Source organism: Rhopalosiphum maidis, chromosome 2 (genome assembly GCF_003676215.2).
Source record: "Rhopalosiphum maidis isolate BTI-1 chromosome 2, ASM367621v3, whole genome shotgun sequence".
Classification (NCBI taxonomy): domain Eukaryota; kingdom Metazoa; phylum Arthropoda; class Insecta; order Hemiptera; family Aphididae; genus Rhopalosiphum; species Rhopalosiphum maidis.
Window position 1 is genome coordinate 59077575 of NC_040878.1, and position 12154 is coordinate 59089728.

A 12154-nucleotide genomic window follows, 5' to 3' on the forward strand; every position below is an offset into this window, starting at 1 on the left:
TTATTGGAATATTAAATAACGTATTTATTCTAGATAAAATTTTAATTTAAAAAACATAATTTTTCAATAGGATATAATATTGAAATCTTATTAAGCATATTTAATAAAAATGCTTAATTTTATCAAAACAGTAGAACACATTTATATCAAACTAAACTATTTATTATTTTGTTTTAGAAAATTAGATGAATAATAAATTATTCATTGTAGGTAGGTACTATATGAAAAATTAAACTATTTGTTTTAATATGAACTGATTGCAATTTACATTCATTAATTTAAATTTGATTAATGTTTAAATAACTTTCTTTAGCTGGTTTATAATTAATCATTCATTTTATTTTTCAGTCGTAATAGAAGTAAAACATTTATTTTCTATAAGTATTATTGGTGCCAGAATTTATATATATATATATATATATATTTAAATTCTGATTCATATATTATTGCACTAAGTTAGAGTTAATTATAATTTACATTTAAATTAATTAGTTTTGTTTCTAAAATGTATTATTAATTATTTAAAATTTGAATTCAAATATTTGTCCATTAATGCAGATTGTTACAATAGATCTCTTATATTATAAACTATATATATATATATAGCTATGTTTGAGGCGATATTACGCATATTTTTAAAGTATAACTTCAATTACACTTGTAATTTAACAACATTTAATGAACGAAAAATGCCAATAGATTACAAGGACGTGACTTTAATATATTACTATCTTACACATATTTTATAATGCACGTGTTTATGCATTTATTTAATAAATATGAAAATACTTATCAAGGATATAATATATTAAATATTCTTATGGCCATTTCTAAATTTGTATTTTTTCTTTAAGTTTTACTGAAATCAGTTACAATCAACAGTTGGACAAGATTCCGAGACACGCGTGTGTGGATACCTTGGCACACAATAGCGGTATGTTTTGTAATATTAAAATTAAAAGTAATAATAAAGTATCGTGTCCAAATAAACGGTTCTTATAAAAGAATAAAAAAATTTATCTTCAAAGTATTATTTATAAAATTATACGTCACCATGGACTTACATTTATAAAACTATGTGATTGTGATAAATTACAATATGTTTAACACTACTTGAATAAATGTTGATAGACCAATATTAAAAAAAATAATATCCGTAATAAACTTAATAAATATTGGATTCATTCATAATTTTAAACGTGTTAAATTTATAATAATTTTTTAGTATTATTAAACGTACGTACATTATTCGTTAAATTTGTACAAATTAAGTACCCAGTTCAAATAAAATCATACAATAACAAAATTAAATTAAATTTTCATAAATTACGACTTTAAAAATGTTCTTAGATGAATTACACAACTCAGTAAACTTATATTACTTATCTTAGGCATTTTTATTTTTATAACTCATTAATACATACTAATTTTTACACGGATAAACTATTATTATTATTTTTAATTATTATAATAAAAATATCTATGTTTTATCGGCATTCATTTTTTATAATGGTTTTTGACAAATAAATAAACATAAAATCATATATTTCGCACATATAAATGATTAAAGAACACACCTTGAAAAGTCAGTCAAGATTTTGAAGGACCCATTTAAAAAAAACAATTTGTACGTTCAAATAAAAGTTGTGTAAAGATACAAAAACACTTGACATACAATTTTATGGTTGATTAAAGCTTTTTATTCAAATAATAACTATATTAAATACTTATCATCCTTTTGTAATACATACGTTTCATGATTATCAAAACTAAATTGTATTCAGTGAATAGAGAATAAAACCGTAAGATAGAATTATGTTTATTTAAATTGTTTGGATAGTTTTTATTTTTAATTTGTCTAAATACCAATCGAACAATATCTTTCATTTTAGGCATATGATTAAGGGAGTAATGCGGTGAAAACCATATTATATCGTCATAAGTTTTAAAAATAATAGTATTGTAATCGTTAAATTATTTAAATGTGGAAATATATAAAAATTTCTTTTATGGTATCGATAAGCCTATAATATAATATTAGGTATGATATATAATACTATTGATTATCCCACTAAATATTTATGATAATATGCTATTATTTAAAATACTAGTAATCGCAGTTTTTTTTTTAGTTAATCATGGTTATTATTTTCAAAACCAACAATAATAAATAACTAGATACTACTGTTTAAGTTAAAATCATATATATTTTTGATAATGTCATATTTTCATGTGTGACTTTGCTTAGTATTTTATAAATTTTATTTTTTTATCACTTTATTTTCTCAACTAAATTACTCAAGAATTCAATTTACTTTTTAATTACGTCGTGTTAAGTTTTCGATGACATTCGTTTATTATTAATACACTAGTTTAATTATCTTCTGTAAGATATTTCTTCCGGTTTCAAAACTTTGAGATTAAATTTGTTTTTTAATTGCATTACAGAAATATGCTCTAATATTATATTAAACCGTATTTTAATATAATATGTTTTTCTATTAAAAATCTACAATTTAACTTTATTTTATTAGCCTTTGTTAAGATTTGTATTTACTTTTAATGCGAGTAAGTTTATTTTTTGTGGATTAAGTACCTGCATGTACAATTTAGATCATTTGCATCTATAATATGTATTAAATTTAATATCGTAATAATAATAATAATAATAATGTATTATTCTATAATATGTTCGCTATAAATACAATATGATTGACTAACAAGTTATAAAACAAAATTAATTCTACTTTTTTTTTTTTTTTTTTTTTTTTTAATCAGGTTTATTAAAATTTATTATTATTATAAGAATTAATCATAAGCCATATTATAGCTAAATTAACTTTTTATGAGGTATTAATGGTATAAGAGAGAAAGTCAGTTTAAGGGAAAAATGGACCTCTGTTGGATTGGACACGGAGTATGTCTGGTGTTTTTTATTGGAAGTAAAAATATTGAATGTTGAAAGCTACGTTCGAGTTTCTATTTATATTAGTTATTACCAGTGTCTAGTGTACCTAACTAATCAGGCTTTGCTAAAGAATTCGCCTGTAAATATGGTACTATTGTTTTTTATTTAATAATTTTTTTTCTTTTAAAGAAAAAAACATGTAAAGTTTAAATCCACGTTTAAGTGTCTTAGTTATTTAGGTATACTAGGTAATTCTTTTATCAAACAAAACTCATTATTTAAAAATATATTAATGTTTATTTTATTTTTATTCTTACATTATTTCCAATCAAAATAAAGCTCTACATTTAAAAACATTTTTTTTTTAAGTTTTTTCTATTTTAAATGATAACATACATTTTGAATTTCATGTTCAGAAGCAAAATAATTTTCTAAGTATTTCGATTTATTAAAATAGAAATTCCATCGAGTATTTTATGAGTTATAACTTTATAAGTATTTAAAGTGTAAGTGAGCGAATAGGTTAGTTACGGGGATACCCTGCAAAATATTGTTCTATTGCTTCGCTTACAAAGACTTTAAAGTTTTAAATACTAATAACTCATAAAATCCTCGTTTTAATTTAGATTTTTATGGATTATAGTTCATAATACTCTACTCAGAAAAATTATTCTGTCTCTGAATATGAAATTAAAAATGTATGTTTTGATTCAAAAACATAAAATATTAAAAAATATATTTTTTTATAAAAATTTTGTTTTTGATTTTTATTGTAAAACGTACAATCTGTAATTATTATAACAATAAGTATGCATGAGGAAATATAAAAAGATTGACAAAGGTTTATGAGCAAAACAGCTACCCAATGGCGACACTGTATTACTTGATTAGGTTAAATTTAAAATTTACCAGTGTATATATATGTTAATTAAAATTTAAATCTCTACATCACTTCCTCTTCAAACAACGAAGAGAATTGCCAAGAATGGTGACAGAACCTAGTAGAATTTAGTAGATTGGAGTGATCAGAAACGTTTATATACGATTTTGGCAGTTTTTCCTATTGTATTAATTTTTAAGTCCGTACGAAGGGTATGATTAGAAACATAAAAAGGGGAATTTGTGATTATGCAGAGGGTTGTGGATTGGAAGGTTTGTATTTTGTTTGTGTTGGATTTTTTGGCTGTGTCCCATAACTGAATCCCATAAGTCCAAATGGGCATTAATATTGTTTTATTTTAACTGGAAATTATGAAAAAACAATATTTTTTCAAAATATATAACCTAACCTAACCTTGATATCGGCTTGTCCTATACATTATTATCCAAGGTATCGATGGACGAATATAATGGACACGGTGAGTAGTGTTTCAAACCGTGTTAATCTAAAAATATACGGTTTTTACCGTTCCAGCTAGTTTGACATAGTGTTAAAAACTAACTATTCTCTGCTATACCGTCAAATTAAAAATTAGCTAAAAAGATTAAGTTTTGTAAAATTGAATTTTAAATTTTACACGTTTGTAATTTACAGTTAAAAATTTACATTTTGTATGGATATTTCAAATATTGGATGAAAGTTCCTGGCGTATCCCCACCATATTTGATAATAACTTAATTTTATTTTTAAAACTGATGTATCAGTTATTGCTACCATTTATGATACAATATATTGTTTAAAAATTTTAAATTTTAGACAGCGCACATTTATTCAAATACAAATGAAATATTATATTAGTATATTACATTTTAAAAATAATTTATTTTTATTCCGCAGTTTCCATTACTTATTTTTCTTTTTTCTTTTACCAGTTTTAATTATATATTAATTTTACTTTGAAGTTAACCAATTAGAAAATAGTATAATTTTTGCAAGTTTTTAATATTAGGTTAGGTCAAATAATTCAATACTTTTTTAGTATTTGGTATTCCTATACAATAAAACTGCTGTGTAATAAAATTAATAAGTTCAAATTACACGTACATTAAACCACAAGTTACAGTGTTCTATTGTGGTTACAGACAAACCATTTTTGATTTTATCCCTTTCAGAAGTCATCTTTTTTGAGTAGTGGCTATTGTCCACCGCGGGAGTAATGAAGCGAAGTTTTTGTGTAAAAGGTTGATTTTTTTCTATTTATTTGAATCAAAAGTCACGAGGACAATTGGAAACCAAAAAAAAGGGACAAAAGAAATACAGGTACGCCCCCGACTTACCATGTTTTCGAAACTTAAAATTTTTTATGACATGTTTTTTATGATTTAAATTATAAAATTTAAAAGTTTTCATCGTTTAATAAAATAGTATATAGTATTATTAACATATAAAATGATGCATGTTATAATAATATTTATTTTCTATAGGTTTTATAATAATTTTAATATGAATATTATGATTAAAACAAAGCATTAAAACTAGGTCTTATTGAATCATTGAAATTTAAATATATTTAGTATTATACTGTATAATATATATATATAACAATATATGCATGTATATATGTTGTACATAGTAGTTGATAGTTTAATATTATTCATATTATGTACACAGGCGAAAATATTAGGTTTCATAAGGTGTGGTGTAAGCTTATTCTTTTAAATCTTAATTAGTTAGAATGACTAAATATTTTATTTCATGCAAATATAGATGATTAATAATTTTGCATATTTTAAACAATTATAATTGCTGATGATATTAATTTGTTACGTTTCGTAGAATATTTTTTTATTTTTCATTTTTTTATTATTTCACGTGACATTACTCTACAGCGGGACAGGTCACGGATAATAACCGCTTTACGTTCTCGCAGAAAAACTGAACTGGATCGATAAGAATAATTAAATCTGATTGTTCCCGCCATACCTACTGTGTAAAATGTAATAATATCGCAAGAATTGAAATATTCTCCGCCTTCCCCGAACACCAGGTCGCGGTCGCGTCGTAAATACTCCGGGACGGTATAGCTGCTGCAGCCACGCTACGGGTTTAACGTACACACGCGATTATATGACGCAAATCGTAACGTCGTTCCGTGTTTTCGGACCGTTTCGCCGCATAGAAGCGGTTTTAATCATGGAGAACGGTGCGTGCATGCGATCGTTGTCATAATCATAACTTCACCCCGACCCGACCGATTCCGCGTCAAACGACTGCGGAACCCCTCTGACAACCCAGGTACGCGCAGACGTATACGGTCACACACACAGACAACGAGCACCACGATACTATTTCGTGTACCCGTGTACGGGATGACGATTTACCGAGCACGCTCACTCCGATCGTATGGTTACAGAAAAAAATGTATAAAGAATATTTTAATTTAATAAAACAAAAGTTTTCGTCGCCACGGGACACTCATTAAATGGCGTTTAAATTTTAATAATTTGGAAAATATTCACTTTAATTTATTGTGCTTAAATACTTCAAGAGTTATAAGAATTTAAACGAACGCGTGTTTCAGTATAAGACGGGTGATTATAAGCGTGATCGGACATATTCAGACTGTATATTATTATTCCCGTACATCAGTATGCACAACGCATGTGTACGTTACGATGTTATGTCATTTTAAGAATGCGCGTACGTCAAAACACGCGCATTATGCTAAAATGGCGGCTGTTAAAACTAATGATGGATCTCGAAAATAGGGTATTTTGACAAGACATTCGACACATTGTCGACCTAGGATTTTTCCAAACAGATATTAACCTTTCGCGAATGCGTGACAGCCGCGGATGTTATGTTTATAAATTATTATGAACAGTGTCGTTGCAAAGATAAACTAACAAATATCTAGACAAAAAAAAATAAAAAGAAAGATAATGCATTGAAATTTTACTCTGATATAAAATAGATAATTTTACATACAATTTAAAACTTGCTCGTTTTAAATTTGCTATAAATATAATAATATATAATATTCAATTTGTACACTCTCAAATACGATAACCGATCGGTGTTTACACAGAATGAACAATATACTACGATATGAACTCACGTAATAAATGTACATTAAAGCACTTGATTATAAAATAAAATAAGCAGGGTGTGTAGAAAAAATCTTGGAAAACCTAACACCACCTAAAGTTATATATTTATGTTATATTACATTAAAATAGGCATCGAAATTGAAAATCCTATCACAAAAAAAAAAAAATATCTAGATAATTAATCGATGATTAATAACCATATATGACCATTTTATTTTAATAAATACGGTGAGATATTAGGAATCTCCAGTAATTTTTATGCAGATAAGATATTATGCAGATAAATATTTTTATCTCAATAAATTAACTGGATAATACAACAACTAAACTGCTTATGAGATATACGATAATGGCGTGGCAAAGGGGATGATCGCGAGGCAGCTCGCAGATACTTCTGAGTTTTTTAAAGGGTGGTGTGTGGGCATGTAGTAATTTAATATTACCAGTATTTTTAGCGTTTAATACAACAAATAATTGAGTATACGATAGTAAATGCTTTTGTCAGGATTTTGGCGGATGAATGGAATGTTAGACTAACATTTAAAAAAAAAATCAAGTTTGCTACACGACTAAATATTATGATACAAGGTATTTATGCATTTTCGCTTCGACCAAACAGGCACGTAATAAGCGCACGTTTAAACAATATACGTAGGTAAACATCGAAATATAAAAACGAATATTTCGACAAAGAAATCGCATATTTGACGTGTGACGTCTGAAGTAATAATAATCGACGTTGAAATTATTTCGAGCGTTGAAAATGTCGTCGTCATGTATTACTGACACATTATACCACAAACGTCATCACATCTCTGTGATTCAGCCTAGTTCTATTTTACATTTAATAACTCTGCGACCGAATACAATATTAGGTTACAACAATATGTGTAAACTGTATATATATATATTTATACAAACGACTCACGACCCTCTCGGTGACGTTTTGTACGTTTAATAAAACTATACCACCAATTAAAGTCATGCACGTGAGCAGTTTCATTATATCTGGCTTTTACGTATAATAATATCCTAAGCACGCGCTTCGAACACTTTCAACAAATAAGACACACGATATATTATGTCTTCGGATAATCGGGTCAGTCGATGTATTTTAGTTAGATATTGAAAGTTAACAAATAATATATTAATAATTAAATGTTTTCTAATATTGTATTTCAATGGAAAATTGTTATATAAAGTTTTAAATACTGTAGTCTATAAAACAGTTATTATCATTTTTTGGTAAGTACAATAAAAAACAGATTTGATTCTATCGGGAGATTATAGCGAAAATAGATACTTATTCTCTTTTAACACTGTTTATTTTTTCAATTATCCAAAAAATTGGTACTTATTTTAAATTTTCTTCTTTTGACCTTTAAAAAAATCAACCCGATCTAATATTTTTATCACAGTTGACACTCAAAGTTGAAAAATGAAAGATTTTGCTGTTCCAAAACATAATAACAAACAGAAGCAAAATGCGAAAAATTATTGTAAAACCAATACAGTTATTGCTCTTCTCAGAACCTAAATCTATTAAAGGATAATTAAATTGTATTGTAATTTTAAAAAAATAATAATTTAAATAACATAAATTTGATTTGTAGTGTTAAATTTCTCCAAAACCAAGCACATTTGATTCATTTTATGAAACAGTTTGTACTTGTCTAAAAATTGTATATCAAAATACATTTAAATACCACCGCAGTCGTAATATTAATTATTATTAAGTGGTAAAGAAACTTAAAAACATCACTTTAATAATTATATAAACTTATAACTTAAAAAGTAAAATGATATTTGGTGGTATTATACAATATTGCTATCTAAATATTTTTATATAATATGTAAGCTGTTGTGAGTATACATTTTCATTGATAACTTAATAATAACTTAATTACGTATTTAGGATATTTATTGATTATTCAATTTGTTTAGTTTTAATTCTTATTTTTTTATGTTTTTCTCATAAGTGTCTATAATACGGTACGCCTAATATTTATTATTACTATTTATATTTTCGTTTGTAGTTTTATTAATGTCTGGTGAAAATGTCAGTATGTGGGTACATAGTGTTCAAATACATTTACATAACGTACATTGACGGATGTGTTATGTTTGTTCAGTCTTTAGAACAATAAACTAAACTGTACAGGACAAAGATAAAAGGAAATTCGTAATAGTTGAGAGCATTTCACATGAAACCTGTAATTATATCCCTTAATTAGATAACCCTTGGAAACTTACAGAAACGGAAAGAAGTACAGATATTTATTGGACCATCGAATTGTTTCTGTGGATGTTGAACGATACCTGGGATCGTGTAATTTGTAACAACGATCTAAATTGCTGGTTTAATGATCGAAGCGTAATTTTTACTTATTTTCCACCACATTTAAGACGTTTAATACCACGTCGAAGAGGTGTCATGTCTGTATTAATATAAATTTGTTTAAACAACTACGAATATATTGTAGGTGTTTAAACAGTATCAGATAGAAGAGAAAAAAAATGTTATTATATTCATACTGCGTGTTAGTGGTTCATTCAATTTATCTCTTACAAGTGGGTTTTCGTGAATTTTTATTATATTTAAATCGTCTCCATTAGATGCAATTTATTTGAACTCCATTTAGCTGACAACTCTCAAACGCTACGGATATTAATGGATTACGCTTAAAATTCGATTTCCTATTCCTCTTTAGCCATACACGAACGATCATATAGGATGAACAAAAATACTCATAGCCTTTATATTTATATTTGCTTTACGCCTGGTTAAGTAATTACCATAAAAATTGTATTATAATTTTTGTAAGGTTTATGTTTGTCTGGTATAGTGTTATTATTGGTATTCTTCAAACACGAAAATGAGTCAACTAGAAATTGTATGACTATTGCTAATACCCTTCGTTTGTCATTGTATTATTGAATAATCGATGTTATATTAGTGGTTATATAATATTGTGTATTTTATTTTATTTGTTTATTAAAAAAAAGTTAAGTTTATTTCAAAGGGGCATTTCAATTTATACTATTAATACAATATAAAATATTATTAAGAAAAAAATAATTTATATTACAAATTTACAATTATTATTGCTGAATGAAGACAATTTATTTGGATTACAAAAATAAAAGTCGTTATGATGAATATTTTATTGTTCTTTAGACAAACCCGTAATTTAAAGTTAAGTCGGTTGTTTTTATTTGAGTTAGTTGTAAATATTAAAAATGAGGTTACCCTTGTAAAAAATGTTAAAGTATTTTTTTTCGTCAAAGATAATATCAAGAATTTATGTTGGAGCAGATATATTTTTGTCGGAAAACGATTACACCCACGTACTACATAGATAAATTTAGTACCTTAAAAAGAGGATAAAGAAAAATACACTGGAAAAAACTGCTTTTATTTATAAGTTTTTTTCTTAAACTATAATATAAGTTTTTTTTTATGTAACAAATGTGCTTACTTAATAATTATGGTAAGTTCATAGTAAAATAAATAGTTTAAAATAGTAAATTTAAAATAATTATAGATTTAACGCTAGTTTTTATGTTTGTTATACATTTTTTAAGAATATTAAAGAATGAAAAATGTTAAATATAGCTATGTTATTTTTGATTAATTGTATTGACATAAATTAAAATGGTCAACATTTATACAAGCTTAAGGTGGATAGGAGTATTAAATCTTAAAGTTTATTTCAATATTAGAATTAATAAGAATTTATATAGTTGATTTTGTTTAAAATAAGTATTGTTGTGTTTATTTTTAAATAATTATCCATAGTAAATTTATTCTTATTAATTTTTCAAAAAATTTGGAATATTTTTAAAATATAAATTTGTAAAATGGCCCTTTATTTAACTTACTTCTATAACATACTTTATCTTTCACATCTTAATAAATTTAGCACCACTCAGGTCTCAGAATCATTTTCAAATGTAATGATTAATTATTCATCATTGCTTTCAAATTATTTTACAATAATACATCACCGTCTTTCTTGAGGCTAAGTGAAGCGAGAAGAGTACTAAAACTCAGTGTTATTGTTCTGCCTATAGTTTTTTTAATTTTTTTTTATAATTTTAAACACTTAATGAATGGTTATAACAAAATGTCTTTAGAAAAAAACTCATTTGAGTATTAAATGACTCAAACTAAAGTTTTTATTAACATGTTTTTTACCTCTTACTAGTTATTTAAATTGGATAAAAATCAATCAATTATATTTTAATTGGATACATATTAAATATTAATACTAGTTAATGGATTAAAGTATTTTCATACATTACAGTAGTATACGTAATTGATATGTTATAATACACAGCCTATAATGTTAAAAATAACTAGGTCCACATATTTATATAATTAATTTATCTATTAAAAATATAAATGATATATTAGCTACTTAATATTATATATATTTATGTTAAATCTAACATAACCCAACTGTAGAATAATTAGGACAAAATTAATTTTATTATGTAAATGTCCATAAGTTTAATAAATTAAATAACCAAATGGTCTCATTTTAGATTCCGAGTTGAGTAAGAATGGTTTTATAATAATGTTTTTTAATTTAAATTTTAAAATTAATTTTTGCATTTGTTTTTACATTATTTTACAGTAAAAATAATACTCCAATTTTAGACTTTCATGAAAACTTTAAGTTTTGTAGTAGAAAATCTAATGTAGTTGGTACTTTGGTGTGTTAAAAGCCCAGAATTTACAGTAATTTTTAAAATAATTGAGAAAAACTATCAGAAAATAATAAATAATGAAAATATTACGTAACACTGACTTCAAAAAAAAAAAAAAATCATCTTTTTATTGTAATTAAAATAAAATTGTAAAGGTATGGCATTTCATGAGAAATTTTCTACACGTAGTAAATTTAATCAAAATATTTTGGCACTTATTGATTTAATTTCTATTTATAAGCGCTTGAATTATAAATTTTGAAAAAATCATGAAATTAAAAATAATTTTTTGTAGGTAGTTTTGATGTAATTATATATTTACACAAAATATATCCATTTTTAAATGGATGTTTAATATTTTAATGTATATGTTTTTTTATACTATATAATGGTTTTTATTTTGCTAATTAAATGCTTAAATTACTCTATAAATTCCAGATTAATACGGGTAATTTATCCAATATCTAGGTATGAATAATCTAACTAAGAAATTTGGAGTTTTCAACTGATATTGATACTATAATTTTTTAGACATAAAATATT

At 25.1% G+C, this 12154-nt stretch overlaps 1 protein-coding gene across 4 annotated transcripts in view; it reads left to right on the top strand.

The window, feature by feature from the left end:
* LOC113551315 (octopamine receptor beta-2R-like) overlaps positions 1-12154 on the top strand; it is a 172239-nt gene that overhangs the window by 37674 nt on the left and 122411 nt on the right. The window contains exon 1 of one of the 4 annotated variants that reach the window (XM_026953488.1): positions 880-934. The exons of the other annotated variants lie outside the window; for them this stretch is intronic. The gene's annotated coding sequence lies outside the window, so the exon portion shown is untranslated. Of the gene's footprint in view, positions 1-879; positions 935-12154 lie in introns of those variants that run through there. 4 annotated transcript variants of the gene reach the window in all.